At 42.1% G+C, this 19,984-nt stretch overlaps 1 protein-coding gene across 1 annotated transcript in view; it reads left to right on the forward strand.

Annotated features, from left to right (window-relative positions):
- Positions 1–1,282: 1,282 nt before the first annotated feature.
- The window catches only part of LOC144326264 (ras-related GTP-binding protein A-like), a 76,392-nt gene continuing 57,690 nt past the window's right edge, over positions 1,283–19,984 (forward strand). The window contains 1 exon segment of the mRNA XM_077922816.1: positions 1,283–1,391. The gene's annotated coding sequence lies outside the window, so the exon portion shown is untranslated.

Here is a 19,984-nt window from a genome sequence, read left to right on the forward strand (position 1 = left end):
GGGTTGGAGAGTGGGTTTTTTCCTTATTGGGGAGGAAAAAATGGGAGAGGGGATGAGGATGATGTATTCTTGATAAAATGTTATGTTGAAATTCCTAATAATTTTTTAATATAAAAATATTAATAATAGGAAACTGGAGGAGGGTATGGGGTGCAATATAACTTTAATAAAGGATAGTAATATTAATATTAATAGGAAACTGGAGGGGGTTTGGAGGGCAATGGGGAACTAGAGTGGGTCTTTGGGGCAAAATAAATTTCATAAAGGACAGTAATATTAATATTAGTAGGAAACTGGAGGGGGGGCCTGGGGGAACATAAGTTAAATAAATGGTATCAATATTAGTAGGACACTGGAAGGAGTTTGGGGGCAATAGAGAACTGGGGGGGCTGTGGCAGTGGCGTAGCGTGGGGGGTGCCAGGGGTGCCGGCCGCACCGGGCGCAACATCTGGGGGGGGGGGCGCGAGTCCAGAGGGAAGGGACAAGTTCCTTCCTCCGCCGGGCTCCCCGCCGCCACCCCCAGCCTTGCGCCCTAGCGTGCGCGCGCCCCCCGCCGCTGCTGCGGCTGCGCTCCACTCACTGCTCGCAGGAGGAGCAGCCACTGCAGCAGCGCCGACGCCGCCACTGACGCCTGGCCGGGCATGGGCAGCCTCCGCACCCCGCCGCCGCCATCCCCTCGGCCCAGCCACAGGAGCTCCCAATCCTTCCCTGTCTTGGAGCCCTTTTCACAACAATCCTGCCAGGTAGGCTGTTAGGCCGAGCGAGTTCACACCACGTGACTGTGACCTGTGTTTATAGTCTCTGAAATGGGGTAGTCGAACCGTAGGGGCTCTAATTAATTGTTATTCATCTTCCACTGCTTTTAATTGTTTTATTTCAGAAAAGGAATTTTTTTTTTTTAAAAAAAGCCAGTTTCCCATACGGGGAGTTGAACCCAGGGCACCTGGGTGAAAACCAAGAATCCTAACTGCTAGACCATATGGGAAACTGTAATGAGCTGCTACTCTTTTGCCACCTATGGTTGCATTGCCCCGCGCAGTATTCTTCCCAGATGACCCTGTGCTTCTCTCCCTGTCAATCATTCCGGCATTCTAGAGCTGGGATTGGTGCCTGGCATGTGGTTGGACTAGATGACCCCTGGGCTCCATTCTCTGTACATCAGTCTTGGCATTCAAAGAGCTCCTTTTCTCCATGCCCTTCCCAAACATGGCCGCTTCGCGACTCCGCGACGTCCGCTCGCAGCACTTGCCCCTGCCCTTCCTTTACGTGGCTTCGTCACGCTGCCGTTTGCTTGAAGTCACCTGACCCTCCAGCGACGCCGAGGGAGAGGTCGCTCGCGCCGCAGCGTCTCCCCCGCCGATTCTTCCCCCAGCGCGGCCGCCTGTCGTCGGGTGAGTGGATCACGCGAGGCCGGGGCTTTTGCGGCCTAGCCGGGAAAAGAAAAATAGAAGGGAGGGTTCGGCTTCCCGAGAAGCGGGAAGCGCTCTGCACTTGCTCAGAGGCACTCTGGTCCCTGGGGGGTCCCCGGAGCAACCCCAGCGCCTCGGAAGCCCCAAGAGGCGGAAAGCACTCTGCACTTGCTCAGAGCAACTCTGGTTCCTGAGGGGAATGTGGCGCTGGGGAAGGACTGGAGGGCCTGGAGCTCGGAGTCGCCACACCCCGAATACTCCTACTACTAATTCATTATTATTATTATTATTGTTACTATTCTATTATAACTCTAGCCAACGTCCATATTATTATTAATAATAACACTATTATAACTCTTGCCAACTTCCCTAATGATAATAATAATAATTATATTATTACCACTGTAGCCAAATTCTCTGATGATGATGATGATGATGATAATAATAATAATAATAATAATAATAATAATAATAATAATAATACTATAATAACTCTAGCCAACTTCCATTATTATTATTATTATTATTATTATTATTATTATTATTATGAAAAGGGTAAAAGGCGGATCCAACTGATTTTAAACGGATCCTCATGAATTTATATGATTTTTTCATTGAAATTACAGTGGTACCTCGGATTACATACGCTTCAGGTTACATATGCTTCAGGTTACACACTCCGCTAACCCAGAAATAGTGCTTCAGGTTAAGAACTTTGCTTCAGGAGAAGAACAGAAATTGGGCTCTGGCGGCGCGGTGACAGCAGGAAGCCCCATTAGCTAAAGTAGTGCTTCAGGTTAGGAATAGTTTCAGGTTAAGAACGGACCTCCGGAACGAATTAAGTACTTAACCCGAGGTACCACTGTAACTAAAACCACCATGATACTGTAGACCACGTCTTACTCTGTAGGCAGCATAAAAAAAACCATTCAACCACTGTTTCATGGGGCCACAGTGGCTCAAAAACATGGTTAAAAAACATGGATCCTCACACTTTTTGCATTGGGCCATCCCAAGCTCACTGTCAAATCACATATCATAGCCAGGGTCACAGCCTGCACCACAAAAATCTAGGATCCACGGCTTCCTGGAAACTCCATGGCACAAAAACGTGGTTCCGAAGCACGGATCCTCATGGATCCTCAGAGTTTTTGCATTGCTGTTGTTGTTTAGTCGTTTAGTCGTGTCCGACTCTTCCTGACCCCATGGACCAGAGCACGGCAGGCACTCCTGTCTTCCACTGCCTCCCGCAGTTTGATCAAATTCATGCTGGTAGCTTCAAGAACACCATCCAACCATCTCATCCTCTGTCGTCCCCTTCTCCTTGTGCCCTCAGTCTTTCCCAACATCAGGGTCTTTTCCAGGGAGTCTTCTCATGAGGTAGCCAAAGTATTAGAGCCTCAGCTTCTCGATCTGTCCTTCCAGTGAGCACTCAGGGCTGATTTCCTTAAGAATGGAATTGGGGAAACCCTATTCCATTCTTAAGGAAATTGCATTGGGGAACCCCAAATTCACCCTTTATTCAAATATTTTGTACATAACCACAGATCTGACCACAAACATTATGGATCTACTGCTACGTGGCCCTGGCCAGATGCTACCCTGAATATATTGGGCAATTTTTAGGTGGGTGTGCTGGGATGGAGGAAACGGACGTCGGCTGAATCTCTTTCCATTAAAGATGGGGGGTCCAATGGCTGGGCCAGAATGATTTCGGTTTGGTTTGCCAGCTCCCAGCTCTTGATGGGGCGCAATAGTCACCTGTAGCCGCCATGAGGAGTCCTGGTGTGATCCTGGACGCTTCTGTCTCTATGGAGGCACTGGTCACAAATGTAGCCAAACGGGCATTTTTTAATCTATGCCAGGTTAGGCGATCGGTACCATACCTGTCCCTTTCCAACCTAGCCATGGTGATCCATGCAGCAGTCACCTGCAGACTGGACTCTACACCTGAGCTGGAGAGGGCAGGGTATAAATGCGATAGATAGATAGATAGATAGATAGATAGATAGATAGATAGATAGATAGATAGATAGATAGATATGCAGGGCTTCCCTTGAGACTGCTCCAGAAACTCCAAATGGTCTAAAATGCAGATGCATGAGTTCTTACTTGGACTTTGTGGAGAGCCCACATTCAGTTGGTTGTTCATCAGCTGGATTGGCTCCAGGTGGAGTATCGAATCAGGTTCAAGGTTTTGGTGCTAACCTTTAAAGCACTAAACAGTCTGTGACCTTTCTTATCTGTGGGAATTATCTTCCACTACACCCCCCCCCAAAGAGCGTGGCGCTCATCTAACAGCAACCTACTGGTGTTCCCTTTTTAAAAAAATAATTTTTATTAGGTTTTTTACAAATATAGCACATACTACAACAAAGAAAAAAGAAACTGAATCACAAACCTAAGCAAAAATAAAAAAATAAAAACATAACAACAAACACCTAACAACATAACACAAATTACTTAGTAGTAGTTTAAACATCTAGCCTTATAAACATATTTTGGACTTCCTCTGGGCCCTCCCATCTGAATTTCCTTGTATTTGAATGTAGCAGTTTTCTAATATCATTATTAAAACACAGTATTCCAATTAAAGTCCAATTTCTTAACTTTTCTTAAAGTTCTAGATCTCATTTATTTAATTAACTCCTAATTTAATCCTAGGCCTATTTAGTCCTTTAAAGCAAGTTCTAATTTTTAATATTACAATATTTATTCAAATAGACTTTAAATTTCTTCCACTCTTCTTGGTATTCCTCTTCTTTCTGGTCGCGGATTCTTCCAGTAAGGTCAGCCAACTCCATATAGTCCATCATATTCATCTGCCATTCTTCCACAGTTGGTAATTCTTGTGTTTTCCATTTCTTGGCTATTGAAATTCGGGCAGCAGTTGTGGCATACAAAAAAAACTTTACATCTTTCTTGGGTATTTCAAAACCTATTATTCCAAGTAGAAAGGCCTCTGGTATTTTTATAAATGTATATTTCATCATTTTTTAAAATTCATTATAAATCTTTCCCCAGAAGTCCTTCACCTTGGGACAGGTCCACCACATGTGATAAAAGGTACTATCGTGGGAATTGGGGTTGCTTGTGTGTAAACCTCCACCTGCTCCAAACTGCGTGAGGCAGTTGCGTTTTCCCCGGCTGAGCAGTCCCCCTTGGGCACGACTGCTTCAGTCGCTGGCAGAATCCGTCAGTGGGCGTTTCCTAAACTTCTTCCAACATAAAAATTCCTTAACGGACAGCCTCCTTCTCGCCTCTCTGCGCGGCAGCCTTCTGCGCAGAGTGGGCGTGCCTATCGGTGGTCCTCCACTCTCCTCACTGACCTCACTTGAAGAGTCTCGGAGCCTCCCCTCCGAAGTGCTCTCCAACCCTCCTTTCTTCCTGGTGTCACCTGATTTTTCTTCCCCCGCGGGAGCCCTCTCTCCTCCTGTACTGGTTCCCTCTCTGGCATCATTGGAGAGCCTCGCCTCTCTATTTTGCTCCGATGTCAGTTCTCTGACAGGTACCTTCCTTTTCTTTACATTTCCAACATAAATTATCACAGTTATGATAAATCTTAGCTAATTTAACAGGGGTTAAGTACCACCTATACATCATTTTCATAATATTTTCCTTTAACATCATACATGCAGTAAACTTAACCCCTTTCTTCCATAACTTCTCCCAATCCTCCATCATTATATTGTGCCCCACATCTTGTGCCCAGTCAATCATAACCGATTCAACTTGTTCATCCTTTGTATGCCACTCCAACAACAAATTATACATTTTAGACATATTCTTAACATTAGGGTCTAACAACTCCGTTTCTAATTTGGTTTTTTCTGTTTCAAAACCATTTCTCTTATCAATCTTGAATAGTTCATTAATTTGATAGTATTGAAGCCAATTCACTTTATCTTTAATTTGTTCAAACGGTTTTAATTTAACTCCTTCATTGTCCTCTAACAATAAATCTGAATATCTCAACCATTTATTTTTCATATTTAGCTTTTTTGGGGCCTGTTCTTCCATTGGTGAAATCCATTTGGGTGTTTTTCGTACCAAGAGATCCTTATACTTACTCCATACATTGTATAGCGCTTTTCTAATTATATGATTCTTAAAACCACTATGGGCCTTTATCTTATCGTACCATAGATATGCATGCCAACCAAATTGATTGTCCAATCCCTCCAGGTCCAAAATATCTTCATTATCTAATTTAATCCAATCTTTAATCCAGTAGAAGGCCGCAGCTTCAAAGTATATCTTCAAATCAGGCAGGGGAAAACCCCCTCTTTCTTTTACATCCATAAGTAGTTTATATTTGATTCTAGGTTTCCCCCCCTGCCATATAAATTTGGAGAGCGCCTTCTGCCATTCTTTAAAACATTTAACATTGTCAATAATAGGTAAGGTTTGAAATAAAAACAGCATTTTTGGCAATACATTCATCTTTACCACCGATATTCGGCCCATAAGTGAAAATTTTAAATTTGACCATATCTCTAGATCTCTTTTTATTTCATTCCACACTTTTCCATAATTATCCTTATATAGATTTAAATTTTTCGCCGTTAAATTCACACCCAAATATTTAACCTTTTTCGAAAAGACCAGGCCTGTCTTTTCAATAAGGCTTTTCCTTTCATCATTATCTAAGTTTTTATCCAAAACTTTGGTTTTGCTCTTGTTTAATTTAAATCCTGCCAGTTGCCCAAACTCCTGAATCATCTCCAATGCTTTTAATGCACTGGTTTCTGGATCCTGTAGAGTTAAAGCCAAATCATCCACAAAGGCTTTTAATTTATACTGGTTAGATCCTACTACAATGCCCTTAACTTCCTCTTCTTTCCTCATCATATTTAGCAATAACTCCAGAACCAAAATAAATAATAGAGGGGAAAGTGGGCACCTGCCTTCTCGATTCTAATTTCCTCTGATACCACATTATTGACAATAATTTTAGCTTTTTGTTCAGCATAGATCGCCTTAATACTATTTAAGAATTTTTGACCAACCTCAATTTTTTCTAAATTTTTTTCCATAAAAAGCCAAGAAATATTGTCAAAGGCCTTCTCCGCGTCAATAAACATTAATAATGGTTTACAGTTTTCTTTTAGCCTTTAATTTTTCTAATATGTCAATTATATTCCTAATATTATCTTGCATATGTCTCCCAGGCAGAAATCCTGCCTGGTCTTTATGTATATATTCTATTAAGACCTTTTTCAATCTATTGGCCAAAATATTTGCAAATATTTTATAATCCACATTAAGTAATGAGATTGGTCTATTGTTCTTAACATCCAATTTATCTTGTTCTGGTTTCGGTATCAGAGTTATGTATGCATCTTTCCAGGTTTCAGGTGCTTTCTCCCCTCTTAAAATCTTATTACATACATCTGCCAACGGTTGAATTAGCCAATCTTTCAAAGTTTTATAATATTTGGCAGATAAACCATCTGGTCCTGGGGCTTTGCCTAATTGCACCTGATTTATAGCTGTCTCAACTTCCTGTCTTGTAATCATGTCATTGAGTAAGGATCTTTTATATCCGGGAATTTTCTGCAGTTCATTTACCTTAAGAAATTGCTCAATTTTATCCGTATCTTCTTTACCTTTTTTATCCAGTTTGAAATATTTCTGAAAACATTTCCCTATGTCTGCAGGGTTTTCCACAGATTTTCCATCCGATACAATGTTTGTGATAGTATTTTGTTTCTGTCTCTTTTTTAATTGCCAGGCAAACAATTTTCCACACTTATTTGCAGATTCAAAATTTCTTTGTTTCATTAATTTTATTTTCCATTCTGTTTCTTGATTTATAATTTGAGAAAATTGAATCTGCAAAGCTTTAATTTCTTTTTGTATTTGTTGGCGTTTTGGCCTTGATCTTAAACTCTTTTCTTTGTGTTTTACTTGAGATAGAATTTTTTCTTTTTTTCTCATCTTGCATCTTTTTCTTAATCGAATTCTGTTGTATGAGGAAACTTCTCATCACAGCTTTACTGATCTACACACATAAAACAAATTCACACACAGGCGTCTTCCAAAAACCCAATCCAAGCCCCAAAAGTCCCATGGCGATCGGCAAAAGGTTACAGGGGCAGGATTGTGAAATCTGGAAGCCTCTGGTCATGAACTGGCACATGGGCGGTGGATACAGATTCAGTCGTTCTGACTCAAGGAACGAGGCAGTTGAGCAGCTTGGCAGCTGTATCCATGACTGAGCAGCCCTTTTTAGGATCCACTCTGCTCACCCCGAAAAGGGGGAGGGGCTAGAAAAGGTGCCCTAAACATGGTCTGCCTCCCTTTTCCCCTGACTGGATTACCGTGCCCAGTGGGGTCACCACCCAGGGGTTGTAAAATACAATTGAACTTTGGAACATGGAATATATGGACTTTGTCAGATAACACAGACAGCGAACGTCCTAAATGCAGAACTGCCATCATTGCAAGAAAGCTGTGACGTTTTAAGATCAATATTGGAGCGCTTCAAGACTCTTGAAGAGCAGGCGAGGGACAACTGAAGGAAGAAAAAGGAGGCAACACATTCTTCTGGAAAGGTCTATCTGAGCAAGAACATTGAATACATAGGGTAGGCTTCACTATGAAAAATGACGTTGTGAAGCTCCTGTCAGAAGTCCCTACTGGCATTAATGAGCGACTCTCAACCCTTCGAATAAAGCTCACAAAAAAACAACAGGCTACTATTATAAGCACTTATGCACCAACACTGGATGCCGATGAAGACATTAAAGAAAGTTTTTACTCTCAGCTGGATACCATCCTATCAGAGACGCCTAAGGAAGATAAATTTATCCTCCAGGGTGATTTTAACGCAGGAGTTGGGCGAGATTTCGATCTGTGCCCTGGGACTATTGGGAAAGAAGGAGTTGGCAACAGCAACCAGAACGGAATCTTACTTTTGACGATATGTGCAGCGCACAACCTTGTTATTACCAACACACTCTTTCGACAGATTTTTTTTTTTTAACTTCATGGAGGCATCCTCGGTCAAACCACTGGCACCTCTTAGACTATGTTATTGTCCGTGCTAAAGATCAACATGATGTGCTCCTTACCAGAACTATGATGAGCGCCGACGACTGCTGGACAGATCACCGACTAATACACTCCACGATGGCTATCAAGATTATACCTCAACGCAGGCTTCAAGGAAGGAAACCAAGGCACAAAATGAACACTCAAGCCCTTCAAGATCCCATTAAGATGGGTTGCTTCCAAACGATTCTTAAGGACCATCTACTTTCAGAATTCCCTGATAACATCGAGTAACACTGGACCAAACTAAAAATATCCATTATTGCAGCCTGTGAACAAACTATTGGATACCAAACCAAGAAACACCAGGACTGGTTTGATGAGAATGACATTGAGATTGAACGCATGATTGACAAGAAAGGGAAGACATTTCAGATCTAGCAAAGAGATAGAAACTGGGCCACTAAGAAAAAAACCTATGCCAATGCTAAGAACCAGAGAACTAAAAAACACCTGGTGGATAAAAAAAAAGCTCAAGATATCCAGTACTTAGCTGACACTCATGATGCACAGAGTTTCTTTAAGGTCACAAAGACCATTTATGGACCAATAAATCATGGCATATGCCCCCTATGCTCAGCAGATGGTACCACACTTCTAAAAGATAAATAACACGCACCTGACCATAACACGCACGTAGTTTTTAGAGGAGGAAAACAAGAAAAAAAATATTCTGAATCAAATGTTGTACTAAACTATTTAATAAACAACCGGTATATCAGAATCATATTACAACCATGTAAAGTGAACAGCAGTCCACAGTGGCATTAAGAACCATCATCACTGTCATTAACAAATGAAGAGAGAATTTTAGGTTCGAGTACTCTTCTAGTCTTCTGTGAACCCCAAGAACTCATCAGTGCCAGAGTCAGAATTTATGAAGTTCAGCTGCTCACAATCACTGGCATCACTTTCTTCGCCATCTTCATATAAAATGTCATCTTCTTTTGCATCCAAACCATTGCTAATGCCACATTTTCTGAATGACTGTGCAACGATTTCCTCCTTCACTGAGTGCCATGATGTTTTCACCCATTCACAAACTTGAGTGATAGTGGGCCTCTTCATTCGTCCAGTAGGTGTCAGATCATGATTACCAGCAGCCATCCATTTGTTCTACTCTTATCGCATAAAGACCTTAAATGGCTTGTTGATGGAAACGTCGAGAGGTTGCAACTGGCTGGTAAGACCTCCAGGAATTACAGCTAGATGAGTCTTCGCTTCTTTAAAGCACTTTTTTTTGTAGTTTCGCTAATATGTGCTCTAAACTGGTCCAGTACTAATAAGGCAGGTTTTTTCAAAAGCCCTCCAGGACGTTTGGACCACACTTTTTCAACCCATACTCTCATTCCATTTTCGTCCATCCATCCTTTCTCATGGACATGTACAACAATTCCTCGTGGAATCACTTGTTTTGGAAATGTTTTCCTTTTGAAAATTAACATGGGTGGCAATTTGGTGCCGTCTGCACAGCAAGACAACACAACCGTGTAATGGGTTTTCTCATGTCCGGAGGTTTTCACAGCAATAGTTTTGGCACCTTTCAGATCAACAGTCCTATTAGATGGCACATCAAAGATTAGCGGGACTTCATCCATATTCCCAATCTGGCCAATTTCAAATCCATTTCTCTTCCTAGCATCAATTACAAATTTATGAAAAGACAGAATCTTAGATTCATATTCTTCTGGTATTTTTTGTGCAATTCTAGTTTCCGTGCGCATAGCAAGGCCACATCACTTCATAAATCTGTAGCACCATGATGGTGAGCCAGTAAAATCATGAATGCCTTTCTCTAAAGCAATGCGTTTGGCTTCATATATTATCATTTTTGTGGAGACTGTGAAGCCATTATTCCGGTGATGTGTGATCCATTCTTTCATGGCCACGTCCAACTGTGGCCACTTTGCAGCATGTCCACGAAAAGTGTGCTTATTTTTATCTGCTTTTTGCAGCTGATCCTCCTGTTTCCTCCAATCTCTTATCATTCTTTCTTTTGGAGGTGGCCCAAAATGTCTCTCTGCTGCTCTGTTTCCATGCTCCTTAGCATATTTTACTACCTCTAGTTTAAAAGGAATCTTATATGTTAGTCTTCTCTGCTTTATCATCCTTATCAGAACGGGGGAGGTTTTCTGCAAGAAAATGATGAAGGAACTGTCAGTAATGTATGGTATCTCCAATACAGTGATGAAGGAAGAGGGGGGGGAGCTCACATTTCTCCTAGGCAAAGCAGCCAACTCCTATAGGCCTAGGTGCCTCCCCCCCCCATTAATATTTGAGGGAGTCATCCTCCCCCCATGCTGATGGGCATTGCCATTCATATAAGGTACCAGTGTGCATGCACTTTGTCTTGAGATCATTGCAGTCTGTGAGATGGGGCTTACCTGTACCTGCCCCCCCCCAATATTTTATTGAAGTTGGAAGAGGGAGGGAGAGCTCACATTTGTCCTAGGCAAAGCAGCCAACTCCTATGGGCCTAGGTGCCTTCACCCCCCCATTAAATATTTGAGGGAGTCATCCCCCACCCCCCATTGTGGTATGTGAGGTGGGGCTTACCTGGCTGCCCCCCAATATTGTTTGAAGTTGGAAGAGGGAGGGAGGGAGGGAGGGAGGGAAGGAAGAGAGAGGGGGAACTCACATTTGTGTAGCTGCCTTGCCTCTAACGAGAGCAAAAAGAGGAGGAGGAGACGCAGGGACACGAGCCTTGTAAGCCGCTTTGTTTGAATTTACCGGTGAGGTGCTGGGGGATGAACGGAAGGGGATGCCCTCTTTGTCCCTCCTTCCGGCTCATTGTAAAGAAAGCAGAGTAAGAGCCGCTTACATGTGTGTAAGGGAGAGCCATAGAGCAGGCAGACACTGAGAAAGAGAGGCTGTCTTCCTTCTCCGACCTTGGCTTTTACACGCGCTCAGCTGTTGCCGGCTTCCGAGCTGCCTCTCTTCTCCCACCTTGCCGAAAAGCCATAGAGCAGGCAAGCAGGCAGACACGCTGCGCTCAGCTGTTGCCGGCTTCCCAGTGACGGAGGAGGAGAGGAGAGGCTGCCTAAAAGCCATAGAGCAGGCAAGCAGGCAAGAGCTGTTGCCGGCTTCCCAGCGATGGAGGAAGAGAGGCTGCCGAAAAGCCAGCAAGAGCGGCTCCTCCCGCCTGCATTCGCTCCATAACGCGCACACACATTTCCCTTTATCTTTTTTTTTTGGGGGGGGGGACTGAGTGTTATGGTCCGAAAAGTACGGTAAACTATTGTACTGTGCTGGAAAGGGCACTACCAACATCTCCTTAACCGCAACTCCCCCATAGCTGCTGAGGTCCTCTCACAAATCCCACAAAAACAAATTAGAGATGAGCTTGCAGTATTTCCAAATCTGGGAGAGTTGTGTACAGCTATTAACCAAGTGAAAAACAACAAAGCCAGTGGACCTGATGGGATACCTGCTGAAATCTTCAAAGTGGGTGGAATTGAACTTACACAACAACTTCACAAGCTCATCAAAAAAATCCGGGAAAGAGAAGCGATCCCAGCAGACTTCAGGGATGCCAAAATTATCAATCTCTTTAAAAAAGGTGACAGAACTGATTGCGGAAACTATCGAGGCATCTCTCTATTAGCTGTGGCCGGCAAAATTCTTGCAAGGATCTTAGCAAACCGTCTCTTAACAATATCCGAGGTGACCCTTCCTGAATCCCAAAATGGTTTGCGGCCTTCTAGGGGGACAGTGGACATGATTTTAACAGCTCAACAACTTCAGGAAAAATGCAGAGATCAAAACCAACCCCTGTATATGGCATTTCTTGATCTGACTAAGGCTTTTGATGCTGTAAATCGTAATGCCCTGTGGACTGTCCTTCTGAAAATTGGCTGCCCAGATGAATTTGTAAACTTTTGGCTCCTCCATGATAATATGACAGCAACAATCGTGGATAACAATGGCTCTCAAAGTGAACCATTCACAGTGGGATCAGGTGTTAAACAGGGTTGTGTTATTGCCCCAACTCTATTCATTATTTTCATTGCCATGATCCTACACTTTGTCGAAGGGACATTCCCCACTGGGGTAGAAATCATATATCGAACAGATGGAAAGAAAGCTCTTCAATCTGAGCAGGCTGAAAGCAAAGAGTAAGGTTACTGTAACTTCCATCACAGAGCTTCAGTATGCTGATGACAACGTATTGTGTGCACACTCGGAAGGATGACCTCCAAGCCATCCTAAATATCTTCACAGGAGCTTACGAAAAGCTTGGCCTGTCGTTCAACATCCAAAAAACCAGAGTGCTGCACCAATGAGTACAAAATAACCCCTCTGCAGCGCCACAAATCCAACTCAGTGGTGTAACATTGGAAAATGTCGATCACTTCTCCTACCTAGGCAGTTATCTTTCCACAAGGGCCAACATTAATGCCGAAATCCAGCATCACCTGAGCTCTGCAACTGCGGCTTTCTCCCGATTGCAACTGCGGCTTTCTCCAACTTCTTGAAAGATTCCATCAACGGTGTCTCCGAAAAATTTTACACATCACTTGGGGAGACAGGCAAACTAATATCAGTGTACTAGATGAAGCAAAGATCACCAGTGTTGAAGCAAAGATTCTTCAACATCAACTTCGTTAGACTGATCATGTTGTGCTGATGCCTGATCATCATCTTCCAAAACAACTACTCTATTCCAAACTTAAAAATGGAAAGCGTAATGCTGGTGGTCAACGAAAGAGGTTTATTTTATTTATTTTTTAAATATTTTTTATTGAGTTTCTTTTCTTAGGTTCATGAACACAGGATAACAATATGAAAGTGCAAGAAACAAATACAAAAAAAAATATTAGAGAACAAAAAAAAAGGTTATTTCTGTCCAACTTTCAATAGTTTTTTTTTTTTTCAATATTCCAGGTGGACTTCCCCACATCCTCCCGACCCTGCGTTCTCTGCGATAAAAGTTTCAGCAATTTGTTACCTTGTTTCTTAACTTACTGTATCTTTCAGTTATTATGTTTCCGAATTCACAATCTCATATCCCAAACTTTGTACATTTAAAATTAACATAATAAAGTTGTTTCATATTACCACCTCTTTTTTCTTGTCTTAATTTTCAATTTACCTAATCAAGTTGCTAAAGCAAAAATTTCCTAATCGTGCATATTTCTTAACATTCATACAACTTATAATGTTTTTGCAAATAGTCCTTAAATTTTTTCCAGTCCTCTTCCATTGTTTCCTCTCCCAGATCTCGGATTCTGCCAGTCATTTCAGCCAGTTGCATATAGTCCATCAACTGCGTCTGCCACTCCTCCAACGTAGGTAGATCTTGAGTCTTCCAGTGCTTTGCGAGAATAATTCTTGCTGCTGTGGTAGCATACATAAACAAAGTTCTGTCCTTCTTTAACACCCTCTGGTCCACCATGCCCAGTAGGAAGGCCTCTGGTTTCTTAGGGAAGGTATACCTAAATACCTTTTTTAACTCATTGTGAATCATTTCCCAGTAGGCCTTCACTTTTGGGCAGGTCCACCATAGGTGAAAGAATGTCCCTTCTGCCTCCTTACATTTCCAACATTTATTATCAGACAGATGGTATATCTTAGCTAGCTTAACTGGGGTCATGTACCACCGGTATATCATTTTCATAATGTTTTCTTTCAAGGCATTACATGCCGTAAACTTCATACCGGTGTTCCATAACCTTTCCCAGTCTTCAAACATTATGTTGTGTCCAATATCCTGTGCCCATTTTATCATGACAGATTTGACTGTCTCATCCTGTGTATTCCACTTAAGCAGCAAGTTATACATTTTCGATAGTGTCTTAGTTTTTGGTTCTAACAATTCTGTCTCTAATTTCGATTTTTCCACTTGGAAACCAACTTTTTTATCTATTTTAAACACCTCTTGAATTTGAGCATAGTGTAGCCAGTCTCGCACCTTATCTTTTAACTTGTCTTGGCTCTGCAGCCTCCAATTGTCTCCAGTTTTTTCAATTATTTCCCAATATTTTGGCCAATAGGCCTCCATATTGAGTCTTTTTCTAGCCTTGGCCTCTACCGGTGATAGCCACCTCGGGGTCTTGCCCTCCAATAAGTCTTTATATTTTGACCAGACCGCGAAAATTGCTCTTCTGACAATATGGTTTTTAAAAAGTTTATGAACTTTAACCTTGTCGTACCACAAATATGCATGCCAACCAAAAGCATTATCAAACCCTTCCAGATCCAGGACATCAGTGTTCTCCAGCAAAAACCAATCCTTCAACCAGCAGAAGGCTGCAGATTCATAATACAACCTCAAGTCCGGCAGGACAAACCCCCCTCTTTCTTTCGAGTCAGTTAGTATTTTAAACTTTATTCGGGGCTTTTTGCCCTGCCAGACAAATTTAGATATATCCTTCTGCCACTTTCCAAAACATTCCACTCTGTCCACGATCTGTAGGGCCTGGAACAAAAATAACATTTTCGGCAATACATTCATCTTTATAGCTGCAATTCTGCCCAACAAGGAAAGTTTCAGTTTTGACCAAATTTCCAAATCCTTCTTAATTTCCGACCAACATTTTTCGTAATTGTCCTTGAATAAATTCAAATTTTTAACAGTCAAATGAACCCCTAGGTATTTCACTTTTTTAACAACACTTAGTTCTGTTTCTTTCTGGAACCCATCTGTTTCTGTATGTGTCAAATTTTTAGCCAAAACCTTGGTTTTTTGCTTGTTCAGCTTAAATCCCGCCACCCGACCAAATTCATGAATCAGTTCTAGAACTCTTTTTGTACTAGATATTGGCTCCTGTAATGTTAAAACCAAATCATCTGCAAATGCTTTCAGTTTATATTGTTTCACTCCGAACTGTATACCTTGCACCAACCGGTCCTCTCTAATCATGTTCAAAAGGACCTCCAGTACTGAAATAAATAAAAGAGGGGATAGTGGGCACCCCTGTCGTGTCCCTTTTTCAATTTTGAACTCCTCTGTCACCACATTGTTCACTATCAATTTAGCTTTTTGCTCTGAATAAATTGCTTCTATACCATTTTCAAACCCCCGTCCCACTCCCATGCCTTCCAAGTTCTTCTTCATAAACATCCAAGAAATGTTATCAAAGGCCTTCTCCGCATCAATGAAAATTAACACTGCTCTCGTGTTGATATTTGTTTGTAAAAGTTCCAAAATATCAATAATGTTCCTAGTGTTATCAAACAAGTGCCTACCAGGGAGAAAGCCGGCCTGATCTTTATGAATTACTTCAATCAAAACTTTTTTAAGTCTACTTGCCAGAATGTCTGCAAAAATTTTGTAATCCACATTTAGGAGTGAAATGGGACGGTAGTTCTTAAGTTGAGTCTTTTCAGCTTCCACTTTTGGAATCAATGTGATGAAAGCTTCTTTCCACGACTCCGGTGCCTTCTTCCCCTCCATAATCTGGTTACGTACCTCCATCAGAGGTTGTGTTAGGTAGTCTTTCAAAGTCTTGTAATATTTGGAGGTAAGTCCATCAGGGCCTGGAGACTTACCTAGTTGCATGTTCTGAATGGCACCTTCAATTTCCTGTTGCGTTATTTTACAGTTCAGGATTGTTCTCTTTTCCTGAGTTACTTTTGGTAGTCCATTGGTTTTTAAAAATCGGTCTTAGTCAAACTCTTTCTGTGGCCCCTGTGCATAAAGTTCTTTAAAGTATCTCTGGAAACACTTTCTAATTTCTTCCGGTTTCTGAACAATTCTCCCTTCAATCTCTAGATTTGTAACTGTATTTAATTTTTGTCTCTTTTTCAACTGCCATGCCAGCAGTTTTCCACATTTATTTGCTGATTCAAACGATTTTTGCTTCATTTGTTTAATTTTCCATTCAACCTCTTGATTTATCAATTTCGAATATTGTGCTTGATGGAATTTAATTTCTCTCAGCACCTCCTTCGATTTTGGATTACTTCTCAATTTTTTCTCTCCTTCTCTTATCTTCTCCAAGATCTTCTCCTTTTTTCCATTCCAGAGTTTTTTCTTGATCGTATTTTGTTGTATCAGAAACCCTCTCATAACTGCTTTACTTGCGTCCCAGATAGTTCTTTTTTCTACCGTAGTATTCAAATTTATTTCAAAATAATCTATTAAGGTTTTTTGGGCCTTCTTCACCACCTCCTGGTCTCTTAGTAAGGTGTCATTCATTTTCCATCTGAAGGAACCGGTTGGAGTAAGTCTCAATTCCACTTTCAAGGCGTTATGTTCGGAGCAGGTTTTTGGGCAGATTTCCACTTTTCTAGTCTTAGGTGCCAGCCCTCTAGTTGTCCAAATTTGGTCGATTCTTGTCCATGACAGGTGGGCCTCAGAGAAAAAAGTTCCTTCTTTACCTAAGGGGTTTTTTGTCCTCCATATGTCAATCAAGTCCATATTGTCAGTTACTTCAAAAAAGGTTTTAGGCAGTCTGCCATCTTTTGTCAAATTTTGGTTTTGTGACTTATCCATATTTGTAGATACAACCCCATTCATGTCTCCCATCATGATGATGTTGGAATAATCCAAATAGTCCAGCATAGTCTCATGCAGCTTCTTAAAGAATTCCGATTTCCCGTCGTTGGGTGCATATATTCCTAATATCAGGAATTTTTCTCCCTGTGTTTGAATTTCGATCGCCAAGATTCTTCCTTGTTCATCTTTAAATAAGAATTTCGGTGAGAGGCTCTCCTTTGCGTAGATTACCACTCCTCTTTTCTTGACTCTGTCAGATGAAATAAATTCCTGGCCCAATCTTTTGTTAATTAGTACTTTCCTGTGGAGCCTAGTCACATTGGTTTCTTGCAAGCAGATAATGTCCAAATGTTCTTTTTTCAAGATGTGAAATATTTTCCTTCTTTTTTCCGGGGAATTTCCACCATTTATATTCCAACTTAATAGCTGCAGAGACATCCTGTACTAATTTGTTGGTCCTATTATGGGATCTCCTTCTTTTCTTCTGCTCCCGAGGGTATGGGCAATGGTCCAGCTCCAGGTGTTGGGCCCGGTAGTGGCCAAGCTGCTGCTGCTCCTTTTTGGAGGTCTTCTCCGTGGTCGTCTAGGAACTTTTGCTGGTCTTCTGTCGATTTGATTTTAACCTTCTTTTCTTTGTATGTAAAAGATAGTCCTTGTGGGAATTCCCACCTATAAGGAATTCCGTTGTGTCTCAAAAGTTTTGCCAGTTCTGTATAGGCTGCTCTAAGGTCCAATAGTTGTTTAGGTATATCTCTGTAAATTTCCGCCCTTTTATCTTGTATTTCAAGTGAATTTTTGAAGTGAAGGCCTAGTATCTTGTCTCTCTCTTCCCTTGATCTCAAAATTATCAAACAGTCTCTGGATCTGTCCTTTCTTACCACTCTTCCCAGTCTGAATGCCGAAACAATTTTAAAGTCGTTATCTTCTTTTATACCCCAGAACTTGGAAAATTCTGTTGTCAGGTAGCCGATCAAATCTCCTTGTTCAAGTTCTGGAATAGCTCTCAGTCTGAGGTTATTCTCACGATTTTTCAATTCCACCATTGACAGGTAGGCTTGTTGTTCGCCAATCTGTTTGCGCAGGGGTTTGACTTCTCCCTTAATCTCCTCGACCCCTTTATTCGCTTGCTCTGCTTTTTGAGAGGCTTCCACAGCTAGTTTACGGTTTTCAGCTGTTGCTCCTTGTAGGTTTTCAATTGCTTGTGTATGCTGGGAAACCTGGTCGGTCAGTTTCTGGATCAAGGATATAGATTGGTCAGTTTTTAATGATTGGTCATCAACCTTTTGATTTAAGGTTGACAGTTGTTCCAAGATTTGTTTTAAAACTGCTTCAGAACCTCCTGCTGCCATATCTTCCTCTGCAAACTTTTCTGCTTCCGCCTTCTGTGCTACCAGCACAGCTGGGACCGATGATCTGCGTCCTTGGATCAAAGTTGTTTGTACCAGTTGTCCAGGCTTTTTTTCCTTTTCTTTTTCCTTGGCTTCCTTAGCTTTAGCGGCTCTTGTTTTTCCTGTACCACTCATTCCACATCTGTCAATGTTCAAGGTCAACTTAGCTATTGTCCCATGGGAAAGGCAGATCCAGTTTGTAAACAATCAGTAGAGAGAAAGTCAAAATAAAAAGCAGTTCCCAGGCTTTTATAATTCCAAAATCCTCTAGGGGGAGTGCCACCAAAATTCAAGACAAAGAAGGAAGTTTTCCGCCATTAAAGTCCCTTTAATCCCAGTCCAAAAGCTCTATAGTCCGGAGCAAAAGAGAGGTTCCCCAGAGCTCTTTTTATATTTAACAAGGTTTCAATAAAGGTGCCTGCAACAATGTCAAATCCAGTCTATTTGTGCTCAAAAGTAACAATTGAGCAGTAACAGTTTCCGCAGTTTAACAGTTCTCTCCTGTCTGGCAGCCCGACGATCTGGCTCTTTATCTTAAGTAATCCAAAAGCAAGAGGATAGCTCAAATTCAAAGTCCCTTTAACTTAAAAAAGATCTATTCTTTCCTTTTAACAACCAAGTCCATAAATGCACGAAAGTTCCAACTTTGACAGCTCTCTTTCAAAGCGCTTCCCGCTTCTCGGAGTCTTTGCTTTGATCTTGCTAGCAATGTCGGGAGACGGACTTCCTTTTATTTTTAGTCTCCCGTTTTCAGCCAAATTCAACAATTTAGTTTCCAAATTAATGCCCCTTACTCACGGGTATGTTGCTTGCAGCCTGATGTTTTCAGGAAGAAAGGTCGGCGCTCATCTGTAACAGCCGCGCGGCTTCGCTTCCGCGGAAAGAGCGATGAACTCACAGCACCGCAACTCCTTCAACACTCCGGAGCCCCTTACGGGGTTCCTTCTGCGTATTCGGGGTCGCTTCTGGTGCCCGCCGAGTCCCACGGCCACGGGCTCACTCTACCCGTGGTTTTTCTTAATGGGTCGCCGCTATGCCGCAGCGTGCGACCCTTTTCCGCGGAGCCCCTCTTCAGAGGATGAAGAGGACCGCCATTACGGTTTCGCGCCGCCTCCGGAAGTCCAACGAAAGAGGTTTAAAGACTGTCTCAAGGCAAATCTTTAAAAATGTAGTATAAACACCGACAACTGGGAAACACTGGCCTGCGAGCGCTCCAGTTGGAGAATAGCCTTTACCAAAGGTGTCATGGACTTTGAAGACACTCAAACTCAGGATGCAAGGGAGAAACGTGCTAAGAGGAAGGCACGCTTGGCAAATCCACACCATGATCAACTCCTGCCCGGGAACCAATGTCCCCACTGTGGAAGGACATGTGGGTCCAGAATTGGCCTCCACAGTCACTTACGGACTCATTGTTAAAACCGTGTTTATGGAAGACAATCTTACTCGGCTACAAGTGATCGCAGAAGAAAAGAAGAAGAAGAAGAGGATCTCAGTTCTGTAGTGCTTTTAAGACCGAGTTGTTTCACCAGTCCTAAGGTTAAGGGCAGCAATGGTTTTATTTTTACCTTTCCCTTTCCCTTCCCTTTTTATTTTCTTCTCACTCTTTCCCTCTTCCTGCTGGTCCTTTCCCTCTTCCCCTTTTATCCTTCCCCTTGCTGGGCTAGTAGCTGGTAATCAGGGTGCCTCAG

This window comes from Podarcis muralis, chromosome W (assembly GCF_964188315.1).
Source record: "Podarcis muralis chromosome W, rPodMur119.hap1.1, whole genome shotgun sequence".
Lineage (NCBI taxonomy): Eukaryota > Metazoa > Chordata > Lepidosauria > Squamata > Lacertidae > Podarcis > Podarcis muralis.